Source organism: Cavia porcellus, unplaced genomic scaffold (assembly GCF_034190915.1).
Source record: "Cavia porcellus strain 051 isolate PalLab524CR breed Dunkin Hartley unplaced genomic scaffold, mCavPor4.1 scaffold_18, whole genome shotgun sequence".
Lineage (NCBI taxonomy): Eukaryota > Metazoa > Chordata > Mammalia > Rodentia > Caviidae > Cavia > Cavia porcellus.
Genome location: NW_026947501.1, coordinates 63,694,369 through 63,718,991, shown reverse-complemented (window position 1 = coordinate 63,718,991; position 24,623 = coordinate 63,694,369). Strand labels below are relative to the sequence as shown.

Below are 24,623 nucleotides of genomic sequence, written 5' to 3'. Positions count from 1 at the left end.
CTGGGACCGGGCAGACTTGTGGGAACAGGGCGCTGCAGTGACTTCAGTCACGTATCCCCCTCTCAAGCGGGATTGGTGAGCAGTGCCTAGCCTATGTGATGCTGCTGGCTGAGACCCAGTAGGCTAGCACAACCCAGATCCCAGCGCCTGAAGGTAGACTGACCTGGAGGGGCGGCCCCGCATAGGCTGCCTGGTCTGCAACTGCGGTGGGCAGGAACACCTAGCTGGCCCAATTCAATCAGACTGTGGCCGACAAGGAAGGAAGCTGGGCCTCCTATATATGCTTGCATATGTAAGGAACAAAGAATATGGGAAGAGGCAGCAACAAGAAAGGCTCCTCGGCCCCTAATCCTGAGAAAGAAGCAATAGCAGACACAGCACCAATAGATATAAAGCACTATCTCCAGAGCTCATAGGCAAGTTCAAGAATGAAGTTATTAATGAACTGAAGCTAGACTTAAGCAGAATAGTTAGAGAAATGCTAAGCACCACCCAAGAAAAAACAGATGGTGGAATGGAAGATCAGAAAAAGAGGGGTGAATTGTATGATGGAGAAAATAGAGAAAGCATAGAATACGTGAAGCAGGTTCAAAGAGATTGCCAGGAAACTAAAACCTCTATTGAAAGCTTGCATAACAGCTTGAAAGAAACTAAGGATAGATTATCTGAACTGGAGGACAGATTTATAATATGGGAGCATGAAATGAAAAACTTCTTAAAAATAACAAAGAAACAAACAGCAATAATACAAAGACTAGAAGATGATAAGAGGATCTATAACTTAAGAATTAAGAACATAAAAGAAGAAGTAGGGACACAAACAAATGAACTACAAAAGCTACTCACAGAAATAATCCAGGAGAATTTTCCTAATTTGGCAAAAGGTAAAGATACTCAGTTGTATGAAGCTTACAGGACCCCAGCCCCCTACAACACAAACAAAGCTACACCCAGGCATATAATAATCAAAATTCCAAAAATCCAATACAAGAACAGAATACTAAAAGCCATCAGAGACAAGAAACAGATCACTTACAAGGGAATACCCATCAGAATTACAGCAGACTTCTCGGCACACAAACCATCAAATCACGAAGAGCGTGGGGGGAAATAATTCAAGCTTTGAAAGATAATAATCTCCAGCCAAGATTGATATATCCTGCACAACTATCCCTGGAAATTGATGGAAAAACAAGGTGCTTCCAGGATAAAGAGGAACTAGGGGAATATGCAACCACCAGTTCAACTCTACAGAGAATACTGCAGGATATTCTAAAAAAGAAAAATACAAAGAATCCAGAAATAGTGGCAGAGAGGCCACATGAATGGAGCAGAAAACAAAATGAAGAAGACAAACTGACAACTAATGACAGAAAAAGAGCTTAACAGAAATGAGGCAGAGAAGATTGGATGACAGGAACAGCTATTTTGGAGAAAATGACGTCTTAATAGGTAATAATGATTTAGTATCATCTTGTTTTGAAGTCTCATTAAGCTTTTGTTCTTCTGTCTCCATTGGTCTAAACAGGTTGTATCTTACTGGATTCTATTATATATGATAGTATAAGCAAAAACTTTTATAGACAAGGAGATTATACAGAAACCATTGTTCATTTTCTGTTAGTTGATTCTAAATACCCTGTGATACTGTCATTCTCTTGAATGGTTTTACATTGTTTTGATATATTTGATGCTACAGTATACGAAGTTATACTCAAAGATTTCAAGAAGGAGACAATATGGTAACTACTTTTATGTCGGGATTATCTTGTGGTGAAATACTATTTTGCTTAAATGGTTATGTTTGGATTTGCGCTGTTTTGTTGTTATGCCCTCTTTTATTTCAATCTCCATTTTATTATTTACTTTTTTATTTTTATCTTTTTAATTAAGGGAAAAATAAATTAAAAAATAGTAGGATATATTATAGTAAGCCACTTTGATTTGCTATTAACTTGATTTGAATCCCTGTATTGCTCTCACCATCTTGTTTTGACTGATGTTCCTCTATTCTGTTTTGCTTGATAGTACCAGGTTCGAAAGTATAGGCAACAGCTATGAAGATAGTGGGATTCATTATGATGCCCATTCTGGTTGACTATTATCTACTTTTGAAGACCTATAATGTCTCCAATGTTTTGGTTTTGTTGGTTTTGTTCTTTACTGTTTTGTTCAATTTTATTATAACTGATGATATAGGCAATTGTATTAGAGATAGTGGGAGGCATTATGGTAACCATTGTTGATCACCTTGTATTTTGCTTTTACATTATCTATTATGTCCACCCTTTTGATTTGACTGACTCTGTTCTGTTATATCACATTTGGTTCTACTCTCTTCCAAAAAAGTAATAAGAACTGTGGGAGCAACAAAACCCAAAATGTGTAATTGTCCTTGTACAAAAGAGAGGAAAAGAAAGTGCTCTAAGGACATAACTGCATGTATATTTAAGTGTATAAGACAGATAATGATATTACTGAGTTTTGTTGGATCATTGAACAGAACTGTTTGCAGTCTTACTGTTGGAATGTCTACTTTATAAGCTTTAATTTTGTAACTTGAACAATTATTTCTAAGTTGACAATATGTAATCCATTAACTAGTGATTTCCTACTGTTTATTTTTTTCTGTAAATCTGTATAACTTGTTCCCTTTCCTGCTTTTTTTTCTTTTTCTCCTTAAATAAAATTTTAAAGAAATGAAAATCACTATCTACACACATACGTTTACAAAGAGGAAGAAAGGTCACTGGCTTTTGTGGGTTTATAGTAGTGGAATATAAATTTTGCAAGCTCATCATAAACTCAAAATAATTTAAACCCGTTACAATTTAAGAAAAAAAATCAGGATCCAAGAACTTTAAATCTAGAGGTTTAAGTGAAAGTTCACTGATGTTTATGTGATGGTTGGATGTTCCTTGGGTTATGGTTTACATCTGGATGTTCCCCCAAAGCCTCATGTAGTCATGAGGTCAGGTCTCTCAAGCACAGCTGAATCTAGCATTTGTGATTGGCTCATGGTCTAGCTCTGAGTTTGGTGGTGTGAACGCTGCACTCACCAAAGGGCGAGTAGCTGGCATGCTTTCCCCTTTTGCTCTTTTACTCTTACGGCTTGCTTGTTGTGCCTTAGCCGTGCCACCCTGTCTTGGAGCCAGCTAATAATGGACTGAAACCTCCACAAACTGTGAGCTAAATAGACCTTTCTTTCCCTCATTTTGGATGTTGGGCATTTTGTCCCAACAACAAGAGAAAAGTAACCAAGACATTTTGCTTCTAATCAAAATATTCACCATGCTGGGATTCCAACCTCCATGTGCACAGTTTCAGGGGCAATCACTGTTTGATTAAGACTCACTATTGTCTTTCATTTTGTTACCTTGTTGTTGAGATAGTGTCTCACTACATTATCCGGCTTGGCCTTGAACTCACAATCATCCTGCCTCAGTCCCCCAAGTAGCTGGGGTTTCAGGTGTGTGCTATCATACCTGGTTTCCTGTTTTATTTTTTAAATTTTCTATTTTAATATCCTTAAAAATGATCAGCTGAGCTTTAATGAAGTGTTGGTACCAGACTGAGAAAACTTTCCTCAAAATCAGTAATTTTTGAACTAAATATTAGTTCTAGTTACATACAAGAAGAAGGCCATGGAATGATACACAGCTGTGAATCTTAGAGTGACAAAAGCATGAAAAGAAACAATGATTTCATATAATAAAGAAAACAAAACAAAAACCTCAAGAAAAAAATCACAGTGATTGGGCTACAAGATCCACATTGCAAAGATGTCCTTCAGTGGAAGGACTGGATATTCAAGCCTTGGAAACACTTTCCCTGCTACTTTATATTTAGTTACAGTGGGGGCGGGAATCAGCTTTACTATTTGCTATTCTTAAATGAGGTGAGCTAATATTATGAATTTATCCCTTAAATCAAATAGAATTATATGGATTAAATCTGGGATTATATACACCAAATTTTTAAATTGATGGAGGTATTTTGGAAGAGGAATATAAAACTATGAGTGCCTTGCATTTCCTTATTGTTTTTCAAAATTAATATTTAGTGCCTGTAAATAAATCAATGAAGCATTGCACAATCTGTTTTTGAGTGTAAACTGATGCCGGAGGCAGTGGACCGTGGAAGCCAGCAGCATCTACATCATCGGAACATTTCTTTCATGCCAATGTGTCATTGCCTGACACAGCACAGATGTACCCCGACATCCTTGCCGGAATGAATCGCATATCACCAGGAGTAGCTGGCTCCCGGGGAACACACAGAACTCTGCACACATCACTGAAGAGTAAGAGGAAAGAGACAGAGAATGGAAGGAAGCAACAACTGTCCCCAGCACCTTTGGGCTGTTCTGGTTACAGGAGCTCCGGTCTGGTAAAGTGAGCATCACTTTCTATGCTTATGTCCACAAGTTTAATAGTTTAAGAAATATCCTCTGAAGGATTTTTTTTGGTATAAATTCATTTGACTTGTGGATACATTCTTAAAGCCTACTCAATTTAAAAATAGCAACCTTGATTCTTTTATAGATATAAAATATAAATTAAAGGTTTTATTACAGGCGAGCATATTAAACATTGATCTGGCTGCAAAACAACTTGCAGGAACATTCCTGACTCCTTCTTATCCTAGTCATAACATTGAGCCTCTTACTGAGCCTGACTTATCACAAATACTTCTTTCTGCCCATGATGACTGGCTTAGCAATCGACCATGGAGGAAGGCCAGACCCAGGAAAACCTTCCCAAGCCTTTTCCTAAAATTACCCAAAAAGAGAAGTTCCCTTTTGCCTGGGAAGGTGCTTCACACCCAGAGATATCTCCGGGCCATCTCGCTTTATACGTGCAGTGAACAAACACTAAGTAAAAGAAAGAAGGGGCCCCAGGCACCCCCAAAGTCAGGAACCCTTAAACTTCCCATTTGCCAAGCACAATAAATCCTTTCCTAATGAAAGTCTTTTGAGTTGATTTTGAAAGGTAGAGGAATGGCCTGCAAATAAAGAATTCCTGAATAACAGAATCAATCCTATTCCACATAAACACAGTGGATAGAAATACTCATAATAATCAAAATTCTGGGGTGACAAATTGACCAATGGACAAATCCCTGCTCCTGTAGACCTCTTGGCTTCTAGTATTATAACAAGACTCATAATTTGAGCACTCATTATGCAACAGATAGTGTACCAGGCACTCTGTTTCACATTATCTGTAATTTCACTGTGACTTCTGTCCTGAGTATAAAGCCTTCACTTTATAGGTAGCACAGCAGAAATGAAGAAAGTCTTACAAATCCACCCAATACAACAACAAATGCTGGAGAGGCTGTGGGGAAAAAGGAACTCTCCTACACTGTTGGTGGGAGTGTAGACTGGTACAGCCTTTGTGGAGATCAGTCTGGAGATTTCTCAAAAAGCTGGGATTAGAAGTCCCATTTATTCCAGGTATTCCACTTCTAGGCATATTCCCAGAAGAACTGAAAGCATCATACCACAGTGATATATGTGCACCTATGTTTATAGCAGCACAATTTGTAATCGCCATATCTTGGAAACAACCCAAGTGTCCATCAACTGAGGAATGGATAAAAAAGTTGTGGTATTTCTATACAATGGAGTATTACTCAGCTATAAAGAAGGATCACATTGAGATATTTATCAATAAATGGGCGCAGCTTGAGACCATACTCATAAGTGCAATAAATCAGTCTCGCATGTGTGAATACCGAATAGTTTCCCTAATGTAAGTAATGATTCAAATATATAAAAATATGTGGTAATCATGATTCCCCATTATGTGGCCTTGAAGCCTTATAAAGTTTTCACTTATTAATTGGAAAGACTTTATTCTGGGCTTCTTGATATGGAAATATTTGAAGCTATAGTGTATGAAGTTTTATTCAAATATTTCAAGGAAAAAGACAGACGCTATGGTAACTACTATTAAGTCGGGTTATTTGGTGGTGAAGCACTAGGTTGCTGAAACAGTCATGCTTTGACCTGTATTGTTATATTGTTATGTCCTGTTTTATCTCAATCTCTCCCTTATTCATTAAAAATTATTTAGTTATTTTTATGGTTTTTTTAATTAAGGGGAAAAATTTAAAAAGTTAGCAGGATATATAATAGTAACTTTTTTTGATTTCCTATTAACTTGTTTTGAAGTCTTGTAATACTCCCACTATCTTGTTTTGACTGATTAGACTCTGTTCCATTCTGTATGATAGTATCAAGTTTGAGGGTATAGGCAACTACTTTGAAGGCAATAAGACTCACTAAGATGCCCATTCTGGTTTGACTATTGTCTCCTTTGGAAGTCCTGTAATGTTTACAATGCTTAAGTTTTTTTAGTCTTGTTCTCTACTGTTTTGTTCAACTTTATAATACCTAATGAGATAGATAATTCTTTTTAAGGAAACAAGAGACATTATGATAACCATTGTTGATAACCTTGTACTCTGTTTTTACATCATGTGCTATGTCTATCCTTGGTTTTGACTGACACCTTTGTTTTGCCATATTTGACTTTATTCTCTCCCCCCCCCAAAAAACTAATAAGAACTAAGGAGTAATAAAACCCAAAATGTGTAAATTTTGTTGTAAAAAAGAGAAGGAAAAAAGGGGTGTTAAATAGCTGACCATATTAATGTTTTTGGTTGGATCATTGAACACAACTGTTTGCAGTCTCACTGTTTGAATGTCCACTTTGTATGCTTTGATACTGTGACTTGAGCAACTATCTCTAAGATGATAATATGTAATCTATTAACATGATTTCTTACTGGTTTTTTTTTTTTTTTGTAGTTCTGTATTACTTGTACCCTTACACCGCTTTGTTTTGTTTTGTTTTTTCTCTTTTTCCTTTTAAATAAAATTTAAAAAAACCAAATCCACCCAATATTTCCATCTGTGGAGGCAGCTTACTGCCTCTCATCCACTGGAATACAAGGGTGACCTCCCCTCCGAAAGCCTGCTGGACCACTGCCTCCTCCAAGTCAACAGCGCTGACCCCGAGTAAGGCAGGTTTCTCAAGGGGTCCTGAGCTGCTGACCTGCAGCCTGGTCCTTTGTTTGGGATTCTCACATCTCCCTTCCCTTAACCTGATTAGCACAGTGTACAAAAATCTCTGCTGAACAGTTTTTAGAGTCTGTGATCATGGTTTATAAAGACGCATGCTTGTTGTCATGCCCAACTGTGCTCCTCAGTGAATTTATCTCATCTAATTCATACTCTTCCCACCTTGCTTCTGGCCCTGGAGGGTGTTCACCAGATCCTGTGACTTTCTCTCTCTGTAAACACAACCCTGTTCCCCTCTAGGTGGGCTTTGGGAAGCAGGTCATTAAAGTCTGACATAGAATAGGTGGAAGCATGATTGACTGCCTGCAGTAAAGTCAAAAGAGTTCAGGAAAGATGCCAACACGATCTTGCATTACATCACAGGGGTCCTTCGGTATTCTTAGTGTTCTCACGGCACTCTCGTCACCACTTACCCACAGGAGACAAAGCCTTCATACAAATTAATCCAGTGGATGTCACAGCTCAGCAGCTGGGGTCTCATTGGTCTCTGCCTTCTGTGTTGAAGATCAGAGGATGCATTCTCCAGACCACCATGGCAGCAGCTCCAGGCCAGCTGGAAAAGTCACCATGGTAGACTCTAATCATTTACCTAGTAAATATGTACCTATGTACCAGGTGCTGTGCTAAGCATAAACATTAAGATCAATTCTCCATGCCAAGCAGTACAAACAGATTTTTCTGGTGGTTGATGTCCACTGGCCATCAATCTTTTGGGGAGAAAAAAAGGATTGCCTCAAAGACACTAGAATTTGTCCTCAGTTTCTTTAGTTTCTATGAAGACCAACCCTTCCTGGGAAGCACCAAAGATGAGGCATCTGACTGACATGGTGGTTTTGCAGTTCTTCCATGTCTCTTGGAGGATGCCTGGAAAATGACTCAGGGACATCCCTGGGTGTTAAGGAGAAGCAGATTGCAGACGCCAGACCTATCAGCATCTCATCATCCAGAACAGCTGTCTGTTTCATACTTCATATTCTGTAATCACAAATAGGAACCATTTGTTAAATAAAAAAATTAGTGCATAAAGAATTTTAGAAGTTTAATTTGCAGTGGAAACAAATAAAGCATCTCTATTACCCAGAACTTGGCTGGTACCTCACAGAGAAGCACTTACTAAGTGCTTCTGTAATCAATTAGTGGATCAGCAAATGGAGTCAGGCCACATACATTCATTGTCAGAATGGCTCTTTTAGATAGATGCCATTATTCCCATTTTTCTCATCTCTAATTAATGTTCTCAAAGTTTCTATTAGTGGTTCACAATGAGAGACATTGCTTGTAGGAACACCCAGGTACAGATATGGATCACTTGAGCCCAAAACCTCTACACAGTCCTCTTGAGAGACTGTCTGAGGACCTTCAAAATCCCCAACCTGGAAAATAATGAGACTAACTTGCAAATTTTAGTGAGACATATTTATAAGCAAGTGATATATAAATAATTTACATATTTGTATTTTATAACATTAATACGTGCAGTATATTTTTAATATTGATGGTAAGGTTATGAATTAATGCTGGTTATAGTTTAGTTTACACACTGTAAGAATCAGAGATGTTGCTATCAGTGTATCTTTAGAGTTTTCTTGGATTAATCAGATATCAATTCTTAATGACAATGAAGTATTAACCAGCATGTCACATTTGTTGGATTATAGAAGAGGTTTAAAAGTCATCTGGGAAGCCTCATTAGAATTCCATCACTTCCCAGTTTCTGAAAGTCTTATCCATAGTAGAACTGCTAAGGCAGCAGAAAAACTGACATGACACCTAGAATTTGGAGACAGAGTTATTTACATCGATGGGCAACCATTTAGAATCATTCCCAAAATATCAAGCCCTGATCTGTGGTGGTTTAGAGCTTATGTGTGATAAGCAAGCAGGAAGTACAGAAGCAGAATGGCTTGTCAATTGGGGATTGGTTCTTACAATACACATCACAGTGACCGGTCATTTCTAAGAAACAAAACTAACAGGAACTGAAACTGGAACTATTACCTGGGCAACTAACAAACTGAAGTATACTGGCTGGGGGCAGGGCCGGCATTTTCTGCTACAGGACCATACCATCTGATAAAGTAAATGACTATTCAGTTTTTCTACAAAACCCATAGCATTCTTTGGTGTCTTTTCAAATGGTCTTGAAAAATGTTTGTCTGTGAACTTTAGTAACAAAAATTCAGCCCTCAAAGCTCTGGAAGTTGTCCGATAGGTGGAATATACAGCAATTATCTATGATCTCATCAAGAATCCTCAAGCCAGTTATCACCAATGCCTCTTTAAAAGAACACAGACTCCCTGTCTCTGTCTCTGTCTCTGTCTCATCTTTCTCATTCTCTCTTCCTCTCCTCCTCCTTCTTCTCCCTGGTGTGTCAATTTATATTTATTTAGTGCAACTTTCATTTCAATTTATTTGAAAGTGTTTATGTGTATTTCATCTCATATGCTCATAAAGAGAAAACGACAAGGCTTATCAGTAGAGTTTCCTCTGATTCTGATCTACAGAAGACTCCTTATGAAAATAACTCCCATTGACAATGAGCTCATAGTTTAAAAACCACAAAGTACCAAAAGGTACCAATTTTTAATTAAAAGAAAACCCCATTAGATTCAATAAGATGGGTAATTCATATCAAAATAAGTGATAATAAGATAATTGAGAAAGGTACTTTAAAATAAGTAAGTGTGTTTAAAATATCCAAATAAATAAATAAGAGAATGAGATTTTTAAAAATAAGATTTAGAAAACAAAATAGCAGGTAATTTTGAAAATAAAATTAAAATATCTAGGGTTGAAGATAATACAGTTGTACTCTTCCAATTCTACCAATTCTATATTGATGGAGACAACCAATAACAGATAAAAAAATAAAAATTAAAGGATCTGAGCTGAGTATACACAGACTTTTTTTTTATTCCCTAAGTAACACAAGATAACAGCTATTTTCCTGGCACTGATATTATGGTGGTACTAGAAGGAATCTAGAGGTGATTAAAGAATTGTAGGAGGATGTCCACAGGCTCTATGCAGATACTACACTGTTTTATAAAAGGGTCTTAGGCATCCTTGCAGCATGGGTGGGTCCAGTTATTCCAGTTACATCCCATAGGAAGTGATATGAACCAGAGGATAAAAACTATTATAAGAAAAAAATATAGAAACATTATGTCCTATAAAATAAATAAGAAATTTTTTGTTTCTATAAAATCACACAGGTCATGAACAGCTATTTTGAAGAAAATAAGACATCATAATAGCTAGTGCTGATTTAACATCATCTTGTTTTGAAGTCCCACCAAACTGTTGCTCTTCTGTCTCCATTGGTTTTATCATATTGTATCTTACTGGATTTTATTATATGTGATAGTATAAACAAAAATTTTTATAGGCAAAGAGGTAATATAGAAACCATTGTTCGTTTTCTGTTAGCTGGTTCTAAATACCCTGTAATACTTTCATCCTCTTGAATGATTTCACACTATCTTGATATGTTTGATTCTATAGTATACGAAGTTATATTCAAATATTTCAAGGAAAGGAAAGAGACACTATGGTAACTGCTATTAAGTTGTGTTATCTTGTGGTGAAGCACTAGGTTGCTGAAATTGTCATGCTTTGACCTGTATTGTTATGTTGTTATGTCCTCTTTTATCTCAATCTCCCCCTTTTTCATAAAAAGGTTTATTATTATTATTATTATTTTAATTAAGGGAAAAAATAAAAAATTAGCAGGATATATTACAGTAACTTTTTTGATTTCCTATTAACTTGATTTCAAGCCCTATATTACTCCTACTATCTTGTTTTGACTGATACTCTTTTCCATTCTGTTTGATAGTATCAAGTTTGAGGGTATAGGAAACTATTTTGAAGACAATAAGATTCACTATGATACCCATTCTGGTTTGACTATTATCTTCTTTTGAAGTTCTGTAATGTTTTCAACATTAAGGTTTCATTGCTCTTGTTCTGTACTGTTTTGTTCAATTTTATTATACGTAATGATATAGGCAATTCTTTTTAAGGAAGCAAGAGACATTATGGTAACCATTGTTGATAACCTTGTATTCTGTTTTACATCATGTGCTATGTCTATCCTTTGTTTTGATTGACTGCTTTGTTTTGTCATATTTGGTTTTATTCTCTTCCAAAAAAAAGTAATAAGAACTATGGCAGTAATAAAACTCAAAGTGTGTAAATTTTGTTGTAAAAAAGAGAAAAAAAAGTGCTCTAAAGGATACAACTGCAAGTGTGTTAGGTGTTAAGATAGATGACCATATTACTAAGTTTTTGTTGGATCATTGAACACAACTGTTTGCAGTCTCACTGTTTGAATGTCCACTTTGTATGCTTTAGTCCTGTAACTTGAACAACTTTTTCTAAGATGACAATATGTAATCTATTAACTAGCGATTTCTTACCTTTTTTTTTTTGTAATTCTGTATTACTTATGCCCTTATACTGTTTTTTTTTTCCTTTAAATAAAAAAATCACACTGGTCATTGTTTATCATGATAATTCACAGTCTGCAGAAAGACATGATGAGCAGGAAAAGGGCGTTTGGAACAGCCAGACACAAGCTTGATATCACAGCCTGGGCTGACTCTTAGAACAGCTGGGAAAGTCATTTTTTTTCTCAAAGCCCTCCCCCTTCCACTGAATTCCTTCCCAATAGGCCCTTAATTACCACTAGGCAGAGAAAACCTTCCTCCCAGTTCTAGATAAAACTGTTTTCCTTGTGTCTGCAGCCCAGCAGTCTTAAGACAGGAAGATAAGAAGCAACTGTCAGTAGGGATGGAAGAAAATCCGTTTGAGCAGATGGATGGGCTGATCCCATTCTTGGTGGGGGCGCCGAGAGACTATGGAATGTGCTTTGGCCTTGCTTATGACGGATGGAGCTCTAATTATCATTTGGGATTTACTTTGCATGGCTGGAAATATACCTCCAAGTACACACAACCTCCTGACCACTCATGCAGATGCAGACCTGAGGACAGGATTATAACAGACCCACTCCATACAAGGAAAGTAAATGTTAGGTATTGCAAACATTTACTAATAAATACAGTTTTTTAAAAACACGTTAAGGAAATGTTATTATCTTTGCAAGGCTTATTAAGTATCTGATTTGGAAACAAAGGATTTCAAATCATGCCCTGCTAAGAGGAGATTATCACTGGCTAACAAAGGACTTGATTTGGACACAGATTGTGATTAAACCTCCTCAGTGTCTGCCTCGCTGTGCTCTGTGATGGAGGGCCTGGCTTGGGGGAGCTGGTTGTGGGCACTGTGGGGGTTTGGGGGGAAGTAAAAGGTTTGCATCTTACAGAGATGGATGTGTCTGAAAGCAGTCACTTCAAGGTTCCTGTGACAGTGGACTGACACCAGAAAGAAGACCATCTGAGAGCCAGGGATATATATAGTGATCTTTTCTTCTGTGTGCTGGGCACCAAGCTGAGCTATGGCAAAGTGGGTGGTGGTAGTTCAGCTCCCCTTCTCCTGAAAAACTGGGTCCTATTCTTTCTCACCATTTGTGCCCTGTGGTGTTGGACACGGGCATGTCTTCAGCTTAGAGATCAAAGTCACTGGACAGAGGGAACCCCACCTCCCCGCCATGCCATGCACATTCTGCTCTTCCTCAAAGGCAGAGGGAGACTGGATCTGCCAGTCCCCACTGTCTTGCTACTCAGGCATGAGTGCTGCTATTTTCCTGCTAATTCTAAAGTACAGTTGTTCCCTTTCCACACTCACCCCCTCCAAAAAGATACAAGATGAGATTTTTATAGCAGATGCATGTGACAGGGCAAGGTTTTTAGACAAGCATGACCTGCTTGAAAACCTCATTTTGAGGGTTTATTCATTTATAAAATAAATACAAAGCCCATCGTGCCGTGCAATTATGCAGACTTGAGATGAGGCCTGGAAGGTTCTGGGCACAGTGCTCTGGATACATGAAGTGCTTCATCAATCATTTCCTGTGTCTATTTTGCCTGGTTATACTGTCTCTTCAGCAGGCTCTGTCCTCACATACAACACACACACACACACACACACACACACACACACACACTCACACACACACACGACTGCTGAATTTCCAGGTCACATTTGATGAATGAATTAAGGAAGCACTTTTCAAATATGGGTTTTCTTGCTGTCAAGTTTTATGCTACAAAAAGAGACTGTAGCTGGAAATACACTAAACATATTAAAAACTACTGCCTGACTCTTATAATCAGTATATGGACTTCTTCATACAGGAAAGACAACAGACTAAAGGTCAGGGTTTACGATCTTCCTTTGCCGATACTATATGTTATCACTATGTGAAGAATATACAAAGCAGTGGCCATCAATCAAAGACCGTTCATGCAGCATCTCATATAAAGGTCTCTAAATGAGAATCATACACTTCCCAAAGGAAGGAAGAAAGACCTTATTGTGGATGGGATTGAGAGCGAGACACTATCAATACTTCCCGTCTCCACTTTCTTTAATAGGTATGGGTCTGTCTCATTCTCCATTCACAGACTCATAAGAGAACTCTCTCCATCTCCTGAGAGGTAAGGGTTTCTTAGACAAGTAAAGGAAATAGAACTCAGTGAGAATGTTTTAGGAACCAAGATAGCTAAAGACTCACATCACATGTTTTGCAGTTCAGTCTTCAGAATAACAAAACTGAGGTCTTGATCTGCACTGTGTGAAACTCGCAGCGTTCTTTCAAAGGGTTTCAGACACACTGAAGATGACAACTATGTTATTCAGTGACCCCACTTAAGCCCCACAATAGGAATTTCCACTGTCATTTTAGTATATGAAGAACCTGAAGTTTGGTGAATTTAAGTAATTTGCCCAGAAAGGAAGGAACAGAAGTGAAACTGAGTCCAGGACCTTTGGATCTTAAACTTTGGCCCACCCTCTAAGCTGCACTGTTACCCTAGAAAGCAAGGATGACCCACCCTGAAGGGAATTGGACCACCAATTTTTGTTTCATAACATAGTCTGGAGAACAAACTTCTTCCTCTTTGTCTTGCTTTTTTATATCTACAAAATCAAGAATGTAGACTAAATGACCAAGAAAGTTCCTCCAGAACAAAGGGGCTGGGATATAGCTCAGTGTTAGAGCTGGTACATGCCTATGCAAAGCCTTAGGTTCAATCAATTCCCAGCACACTCACCAAAGAAGCCTCGAAGGAAAGCAGGGAGGGAGGGAAGAAGAAGAAAGCAAGGAGGGAAGAGAGGAAGGAAGGAGACAGCAAAAGTAAAGGTCATGTTATTCAGTGATTCTTTTCTTTAGCTAATGTCAGCTCTCCATCAGTGTTGAGTCTATGAATTCTGAACTCCAGAAAGTAGAGAAAATTGCTTCCTAAAATGAAATTTTATGCACACCATTTTTTTTTTATCGGTACTGGGGTTTAAACTCAGGACCACGCGTTTGCAAGGCAGGCGCTTATGCCGCTAAACTAAATCCCCAGCCCTCATACACACCATTATAAAGAAATGTATAAGTGTGCATCTTGATGAGTTAATGATTTAAAATAAATAAAAGCAGAGCTGATCTGCACTGATCATTGAGAATTCACAATTACTTTCCATTGCTATCTGTCTTACTATATGAGAGACATCTCAGGAAGTCACTCAGGAACAACCTAAGACTCACCTAGAAAACTACTGAGGTGTCAAGAATAATATGAACTTTGAAAACAGAAGGACTGTGGGTAAGTCTTATCCATCACAGTTTTGAACTATGCAAAGTGACCAAGTCATTTAACACTTCTGATTGTCATCTGTGAATATTAGTAGTCACAAAGCAGAGCTGATGAAAATTGTTTGGAAAAATGTCAAACACCACACAGATGTTACCATTCATATTAATAAGGTAGCATTCTTTTTTCCATAATAAGATTATAGCTTCCCATTACATGTAAGTGAAATTCAGCAGGGAATACCTTCTTATAGACAACTCAGTGATTCAGAGAAATCTTATAGAAGCTCAGAAATTCAGATCAAACAGGGTTAAAGACAAGTGGAGTTGAAAAGTCTGGTTCCCAAGACAGGGCTGAGAACCCCTCTCTGGGGGCTGAGCTGTCTACAGGGCAGGAATAAACTTTCCAAGCCCTACAGCTTCTCAACAGCTCCCTAACATGCTAACACTCTCCCCTGAACAGACAATAACACATGTGTTTTCAATGCCATGCAACTTTGTGCTATGATTATAAAATTTTTGCATGTGACAGCTTAATTTAAAAAGGGAAAGTTGGAATATTAGTCACTCTTCTTCCCTCAACTGCCTTGAGCAGATGATGTAGGTTTTCTAAAAAGCTTTTTGATATATCTTAGAAAACGTACCTCTTTTATGATGCTTAATGTTCCCAAAAAGAAATAATCACTTTCTCTTGTTCTGCATTCCCAGTGCAAGTTATATTTCTATATTGATGGCTGATTTCCATTATTTCCATGGGTTATTTTCTTTTCTTTTTTTTTTTTTTAACTTTTTTTTTTGTCTTTTTCCTTTTTATCGGTACCGGGGATCGAACTCACGACTGCCTGCTTTCAAGGCAGGCGCTTATGCCTCTGAGCTAAACCCCCAGCCCCTATGGGTTATTTTCTATAAGTTCACCATAAATGCTAAATTAGCACATAAAGACACACTGTTTTTAGGTAAAGGGTATGTTCCCGTAAGTCTCTGTTTGTATTTTTGTCAACCAATCAATCAGTTCATAACCCTGGATTATGCATGTTTATGTTTAAAGATTGCTTACCTAACATATAGTGTTGATTCATTAACACTCTGTCCCCCACCAGCAGAGAGCTGCTAGAAAGAAGCTCATGTAGCACGTATGTTCTCTGTAAGACACTTCACAGCCTTCTTCCTTTTATGCACTTAGGAATTCTAGGAAGCACTCTAACATGACATTTTAGGGCCATATGAAACCAAGAAAGAAGCATGCAAATACAAAGAGCAAGAACTTTTAGAAGCACAGCAGTGAACAGAGCTTGAAAGCGACATTTGCTTATTGTATAAAAGTTGAAACAAGGAGACAGAAGGACAACTTACTCCACCTTGGCTGGGAACCAGTGCCTAGGTGACTCAGATGTTTTGCCACTCTATACATATGCACAAATGTCTGTGAAAGTCTTGTAAATTTTGATTTTCCTGTTACAAATAAATTTTAGCAAGTTAGCAAATTCATAGATATGGAATCCACAATATTGAGGATCAACCGTATAAAGCTGCTGCTGATCTTACTAAATTTTAATTGTGCTGCTGATCGAAGTATCTGCTGCATTTTTAAGGTAAAGTCTCTGAAAACCTGCTGTTTGGGATATATTCCTTTCTTGTTGGTACACGTACATATATCACATCTTGGTCAATTTTACTTCTTCTCCCCAACTCCCCAGATCCTCTTTCCATCTCCTCAAAGTTTGCCTGACAATTTTCTACCATCTTTCTCTTTTTCCATCTTTAAATTATTTATATTTTGGGTTTCTCATCTAAGAGAAACCATGCAATATTTGCCCTTCGTTGCATACTTATATCCCTTACCATTGTTGTCCCAAGAGCTCTGTCTAAAGAACATGCAGTATATGTCTTTTAATATTTTGAGCTTGGAACATTGCTTTGTCTTTTGTCGACTGATTTAATCACCAATCTTCCCAGTGACCTGACTTCTGAGTCTAGGGATAGAAATCATCTCCAAACCATACTTCACAGTAAAATCTCAATATAAAAAATGTCACCCTCGGCAGATTCAGGTGGGAAGTCACTGCTGCCACATGTTTTTATAATCTCTGGCTGACACCTCTTTATCCTCCTGTGGGGTCTTGCCAAATGGTCTCGTCTCAAAAAACCTCAACCCACTTTCAACTCTGTTCTCTGCAGACATTTCAACATTTTTGAACTCAAGGTCATATAATGAAGCTTTGTCATTTTCATGTCTTCTCTTTATTTTCTTAAATAAATGGATTTCCCTTTTTTAATATTTCCCCAATTTTTATATATCTTTGATTCCCTTTCTTTCCTTTGCATTGCCTCCCCGTCATCCTTTGGTTTTTGCCTCAAGCCTTCATTTGAACCATGATCCTCAAACTTACTGGCTTTTTTCAGTCTCTGACCATGCAGAGGCCTAACCTCTGGCCCCGTGGACTGCTTCCTCCTGCCAAAAGGCTCCCCTTGCCTTCCTGGCAGAACTGTGGCCTTTGTTTGTGTCTCATTATTCTCTTGGCCTCTTCAATTGTTCCCTAATTGTCTAAACCATGTCTCTTCTAGTTTTACTCCATTCTGAAAAAGACATCTTAATGCAGGGGAAAGCAAGGGTTTTTCAGCTGAACAAAGACTGCATTTCACCTCTAGCTCCCACAATTCTCACTATGATGAGACTGGAAAGTTGCCCCTCTGTCTCTCAGAGATTCTACTATATTAGATATTATGAAGCTGAATGAACTGATGAAAGCAAATCAGTGTCTGAGTCAAATTAAGTGGTTGTTCTATCCACTCTCACTTTCATTCCATGGCCTTTCCCTCGTGACCAACCCTTGTATTTGCCTGATAAGTGACATTACCCCAGAGAGGGGCAATCCTATCTTAACAGCCAGGTCCAGCTAGAAAATGTATCATCCAGAAACTGTTCCTAAAATCTGGGTCATAGAGGGAACAATGCCACACCCAGTGTGATGCTGAGGATGTTGAGAGAAAGCAAATTCCTGTGACAAATTGAGGGAAACTGGCAGGAACATAAAGAGAGACGAGAAGGGGTAGTTTGCTTTGAGAACATTTAAAAGGTAACAGAATGAGATATGAACAGATAAAAGCAGACTATTAAGGACCTTAATCTGAGAATACCAGTATTCAGTAGAAAGTTCTTTTTTAAATTAATGTATCGATATACTTTAGATAGACATAATGATCACACACATCATAGGAAATTTGTCAGTGTACATGATTTATCTTGATTCTTTGTTTCCCTCATTCCCTTGCCTTCCTGTCAACCCATCTTCTCCTTATTTACAAAAAGGAAGTTCCTTATTTGACCCCTGTGCCTCCTTGTCCCAGGGAGAACTGCTGGGTATATGCAATGATAAGAGGACGGTCTTGAAATGAGAGAAACAACCTGGAATCTCACTCTAGTCACTTAGAGTCTGAAATCCTGGACAAGTACCATAAAGAGGCTCAGTATAACAAAGGCATTATGGGCATTAACTTAGGGTTATGGCTGAGTAGCACAGTGAGTCCCAGCTTAGCCACTAGCTAAACATGTTGAGTTTCTTGAACCATAGCACAAAGACAAAAACAGTACTCACCTTAAAAGGTTATTAAGGAGAGTAAATAGCTTCATACCTGTAAAGTGTATCTTCCATGTTGTTAGATCATAAAAATTTGTAAATAACTTTACTCATATAGATTTCAATTTTTACATAGGTGAAGAAAAATGCAACCACAAGGATTTGGTTCAAGAATTAAATTAGATAGGGTGCATATGCAACTGTGAAAACACCTGGCACAAAAAGAATTCAGCAATTATGGTTTCAACTAAGTGACACAAACAGCAAGCAGCTCTTTCTGTACCAGTGCCCCAGGCCTCAGGTTTCTGGAAACAGGAGACTTTTGCCTGTTCTCCCCAGAAGTGGGGAAGGATGAGGGTTTGAACAATGGCAGACCAGGCAGTGGACCAGCAATAAACCACCAACGCCATGCAGGAGATGCTGGATCTCATCAGACTCAGCCTGGATGAGCAAATCTATGTGAAAACAAGGAACAGCGGAGGGATTCAAGGCAGATTACATGCTTACGATGGCCTTTAAGCATGATTTAGGGACATGTGGAAGAAACTTGACTACTGCAGAAACTGATAAAGAAACATATGAAAAGATACGCAAAATTGACAAAATGGATTATCTAGATGTTGCTTGTCCTGAAAGACGGTGTTGAGTTTGTCGTCCCTCTGCTGAGCTGGCTGAAATGGAGAATCTGACCTGTGTGGTATTGTGTGGTATTGTCTCTTTGACTACACCAGACATTCAGAGGACAAAGCTGCACACACAGTGATGCTGAGAAATACCCAGGGGATTTTTTCAGCCCTGAAATGATTTGTAATGATTTGAAATGATTTGTAATGATTTGAAATGATTTGTAAATACATTTTAAGCTAAGTAGCATTTTTGTTTTTCTCTTATGCTTTCACTAAACAGGTTCACCAAGGTTTTCCAGGAGTTGGTTTGCTCTATCTTCTTGCAGTTTCTGTGATTTTTTTTCTTTAAATTAAACTTGATGTTTCCTTTTTGATTAAAAAAAAAACTAAGTGATATAAAGTGGGTGATATACCTAAGATTTCAGACATAATCCTACAAAACTTTGTATGCATCCATAATTTTAGTCCCAAATCTATTCCTAAATGTTAGTGATGTCTTCCTATCTACTTATTAACCATCCATCCCTCATTTTGATGATGTAACACAGCATCCATAAATTAAGAACTGAGCTCTCACTACTTTCTCCCTAAAATGAGCTTTTTCCCCTTTTATTTTGCAGTAAAGATCTCTTTACTGTAGAACCCATAGTAAAAGAGAACCTGAACATTCAGTTTTAAAGGAGCCTAGCACACCACAGCTGCCTATCGGAAGGAGAGGGCACAGCCCAGCGGAGGGACTCCGTTCCAGCCTTGCCTGACGCATCTCCCACCTGAGAAGTGCACCACAGCTGCTGGCTGGAAGGAGGGAGCTGGGCCAAGCCGCTGGAACTTGCTCCAGTCTTGTCTGTGACCTTCTTTTGACCTGGAGAGCACCAGCACTACTGCCACTGCCTGAGGAGGAGAGAGCAGCCCTGCTGAGGAGGTTTGAAGCCTACCTAGGCCATAGGGGGACCTCTATCAGCCTGGGGAGCTTTGCCATCCAAGGAGCTGGATCACTACACAACATCCAATCCCTGGGAGAATATGACATCCTGGCTTTAGGGGGTTGGGGGTCCTCTGGGCTTGCAGCCACACTAGATGGGCTTAGCAGGATTTGGGACTGCCTGGACCACACCAGGTGGCCTTCTTTCCCTCAGCGGAGCTTTGTAACAAGAGGGGAAAAACTGTGCAGAATGAGGAGGCTTTAGGTCTACCTGAGAGGAGCCTGGCAACCCTCTTTTAATCCAGGGGCTCTGCTGCCCAAGGAGGGAGCTACACTACCAGAGGAGTCCCAAGAGCCCAGGACATAAGAGACAATTTCCAACACGCCCAGGAGAAACTCTGGAGCAACATTTGAAACACGGAAATATAGGAAAATGACAAAACAAAAGACCAAAATGCAATCTCAAACATCCAGCCCATCCCAAGAAAAACTAGGAGCCATATACATAGAAGAAAATACATGCCATATACCTGAAAGACCTGAAACAATAGTAATCGAAATAAAGAAGCAACTCCAGAAAGCTTTAAAGGAATTCAAATTAGAAATAATCCCTCAGGTAAAAGAAGAAATGATAAAAGAAATGAAGGAGATGCTGAACATATCTAAAGAAGACACAGTTAAAAAATTGGAGGAGATAAACAAAAAGATAGAATCCCTGGATGTACAATATAAGAAACAAACAGAATATATAAAACAGATGCAAAGAGATATACAGAAAATCAAAAATTTCATTGAAAGTTTAAAAATGTGCCTCAATGAATGTGAAGATAGAATTTCAGACCTTGAAGACAAGATTGCAGCCAGTGAACAAGAAAGGAAAGATCTTTTAAAAATATCAAGAAATCAAGAAATAACAATTCAACACCTGCAAGATGACACAAACAAAAATAATATAAGGTTGATAGGGATAAATGAAAAAGAAGGAGACAACATAAAGGATGTCAACAGGATATTTAGAGTAGTAATAGTTGAAAATTTCCCAAACATGAAATTAGAAACTGATATCAGGGTCAATGAAGCATATAGAACTCCAAATAGCCATAGCCAAAATAAAACTACACCAGACATATAATAATCACCATCCCAGAAATCAAACAAAAGAATAGAATATTAAAAGCTGTCAGAGAGAAAAGACAAATCACCTATAAAGGAAAACCTATCAGAATCACAGCAAACTTCTCAGCACAAACAATAAAGGCAAGTAGAGCATGGAGTGAAGTATTTCAGATCCTAAAGGAAAATGATTCCCAACCTAGACTGATGTACCCTGCAAAACTGTCCTTCAAAATCAATGGAGAAGTAAGATACTTCCATGACAAAGAACAGCTGAAGAACTTCATGATCACCAAGCCAATCCTGCAAAGAATACTGAAAGACAGTTTAGATACACTTAGGAAAAAACCACTAAGCAAAGCAGACAATTAAACAGAATGGAAAGATAAAGATGCAAAAGCAGAAAGATAACATATCAACAATAAACCAATATATAACAGTTATAACCATTAATGTAAATGGTCTCAATGCACCAATTAAAAGAAACAGACTGGCAGAATGGATCAAGAAACAAAATCGAACCATATGCTGTCTACAAGAAACCCATCTAACTCAAAAGGATACTCACAGACTGAAAGTCAAAAGATGAAAAACAATACTTCATGCAACAGGAACCCCCCCAAAAGTGGGGGAAGCTATTCTGTTTGCAGACAATGTGAAATTCAAATCAATAATGATCAGAAGAGATAAAGAAGGTCACTACATACTGGTTACAGGAAAACTTCAAGAGGAAGAGATAACCATCTTGAATATATATGCACCAAATTCCAGAGCACCCAGTTATATAAAACAAGTACTAATAGAAATGAAAAACCAAGTTAATAGTGACACAATTCTAACAGGAGACCTTAACACACCATTGACACCAATGGACAAATCAACCAGACAGAAAATCAGCAAACAAATAAAAGAACTGAATCACACCTGTGAACAAATACACTTAATAGAGATATACAGAGTATTCCACCCAACAACAACAGAACACACATTTTTCTCATCAGTACATGGGTCATTTTCTAAAATGGGCCATATATTAATTCACAAAACATATCTAAATAAATGCAAAAGGGTTGAAATCAGCTCTTGCATGCTTTCGGACCATAGCACTATGAAATTAGAAATTAGTGATAAAAGATACTACAGAATTCCCACAAACACATGGAAACTGAACAACACACTCTTGAATAATCAGTGGGTCACAGAGGAAATCAAAGAAGAAATTAAACACTACCTACAAGAAAATGAAAACACAAATACAACTTACCAGAATCTGTGGGATGCAATGAAAGCCATCCTTAGAGGAAAATTTATTGCACTGAGTTCCCACATCAGGATAACAGAACGAATACAAATAAATAACCCGATGCTACACCTCAAACATCTAGAAAAAGAAGAGCAAGTCAAGCCCAAAGCCAAAAGAAAAGAGGAAATTATAAAAATCAGAGCAGAAATCAACAGAATAGAGACTAAGAAAACAATCCAAAGAATCAACGAATCAAAAAGTTGGTTCTTCGAAAGAATAAATAAAATCGATAAGCCCTTAGCCAACCTTATTTTTAAAAGGGAAGAAAAAGCTCAAATTCATGCAATAAGGAATGAAAGAGGAGAAATCACTACAGACCCTATAGAAATACAGAAAATCATCAACACCTATTTCGAAAATCTCTACTCTCAAAGGTTTGATAACACAGAGGAAATGGACAGATTCCTAGAAGCATATAAAGGACCAAAGCTAGGTCATGAAGATGTAAAACTACTGAATAACCCAATTTCTATTAATGAAATTGAAAATGTCATTAAATCCTTACCTACAAAGAAGAGCCCAGGCCCAGACGGATTCACTGCAGAATTCTACAAGAAATACAAAGAAGACCTAATGCCAACACTCCTCAAACTCTTCAATGAAATTGAAAGGGAAGCAATCCTTCCTAAATCATTCCTAGAAGCAAATATTACCCTAGTACCAAAACCTGAAAAGGACCCAACTGAAAAAGAAAACTACAGACCAATCTCCCTAATGAACACAGACGCAAAAATCCTTAGGAAAATATTGGCAAATAGGATGCAGCAAATCATCAAGAAGATCATACACCATGACGAAGTGGGATTCATCCTAGGCATGCAGGGATGGCTCAATATACGTAAATCAATAAATGTAATCCACCATATCAATAAAGCCAAAAGTAAGAACCACATGATTATATCTGTAAATGCAGAAAAAGCTTTTGACAAGGTCCAACATCCATTCATGATAAGAACGCTGCAGAAAATTGGAATAGGTTGTCTTTAACTCAATATAATAAAAGGCCATCTATGACAAACCAACAGCCAATATCATACTAAATGGCCAAAAATTGAAGGCCTTTACTTTAAAATCAGGCACAAGACAAGGATGTCCCTTATCACCACTCCTATTTAATATAGTGCTGGGAATACTAGCCAAAGAAATTAGACAAGAGAGAGAAATAAAAGGCATAAAGATAGGAAAAGAAGTTAAGCTATCATTATTTGCAGATGACATGATCCTCTACATAGAAGACCCCAAAACTCCATTGAAAGTCTCCTAGATATAATAAATAAATTCAGCAATGTAGCTAGATACAAAATCAATACTCAAAACTTAATAGCGTTCCTATACACTAACAGCAAAGTCACAGAGAGAGAAATAAGAGAGCCACACCTTTCACACTAGCAACCAAAAAAATGAAATATGTAGGAATTACTCTTATGAAACAAGTGAAAAATCTGTACAAGGAAAATTGTAATACACTGAAAAATGAAACTGAAGATGATCTCAGAAAATGGAAAGACATCCCTTGCTCATGGATAGGAAGAATAAATATTGTGAAAATGGCCATTCTCCCAAAACTTTTATACAGGTTCAGTGCAATCCCGATAAAAATACCATCAACATACCTCACAGAACTCGAGAAATCACTCCTAAAATTCATCTGGAGTGAGAAGAGACCTAGAATAGCAAGGACAGTTCTAAGCAGCAAAGGCAAGGCAGGAGGTATCACAATCCCTGACTTGAAATTATACTACAAAGCAACCGTAGTAAAATCAACATGGTACTGGAACCAAAACAGAGATGAAGATCAGTGGAATAGATTAGAAGATATATCCACAACTACAAACACACTCAACCACCTTATCTTCGATAAAGGGGCCAAACATGTTCACTGGAAGAATGACAGTCTCTTTAATAAATGGTGCTGGAAAAACTGGCTCTCCATATCCGAAAACTGAAACTATATCCATGCCTATCACATTGTACTAAAATAAAATCTAAATGGATCAAAGATCTAAATATTAAAACAGAAACACTAAATCTATTGGAAGACAAATTGGGTAAAAACCTTGAAGATATAGGAGCAGGTAGAGAATTCATGAATAGGACTCAAAGCGCATGGGAAATACTTCCCAGAATCAATAACTGGGATCACCTCTTATTACAAAGTTTCTGCACATCAAAAGAAATCTCCAGCATAGTGAAAAGAAAATCCACAAATTGGGAAAAAAATCTTAGTAAACTGCCCTTCAGACAAAGGACTTCTGTCTAAAACATATAAAGAATTAAAAAAATCA

At 37.8% G+C, this 24,623-nt stretch overlaps 1 long non-coding RNA gene across 1 annotated transcript in view; it reads right to left on the bottom strand.

Annotated features, from left to right (window-relative positions):
* LOC134471394 (uncharacterized) overlaps positions 1-24,623 on the bottom strand; it is a 118,821-nt gene that overhangs the window by 34,701 nt on the left and 59,497 nt on the right. The window contains exon 2 of the long non-coding RNA XR_010040853.1: positions 7,504-7,643. This is a non-coding gene — a long non-coding RNA (uncharacterized LOC134471394). The remainder of the gene's footprint in view (positions 1-7,503; positions 7,644-24,623) is intronic.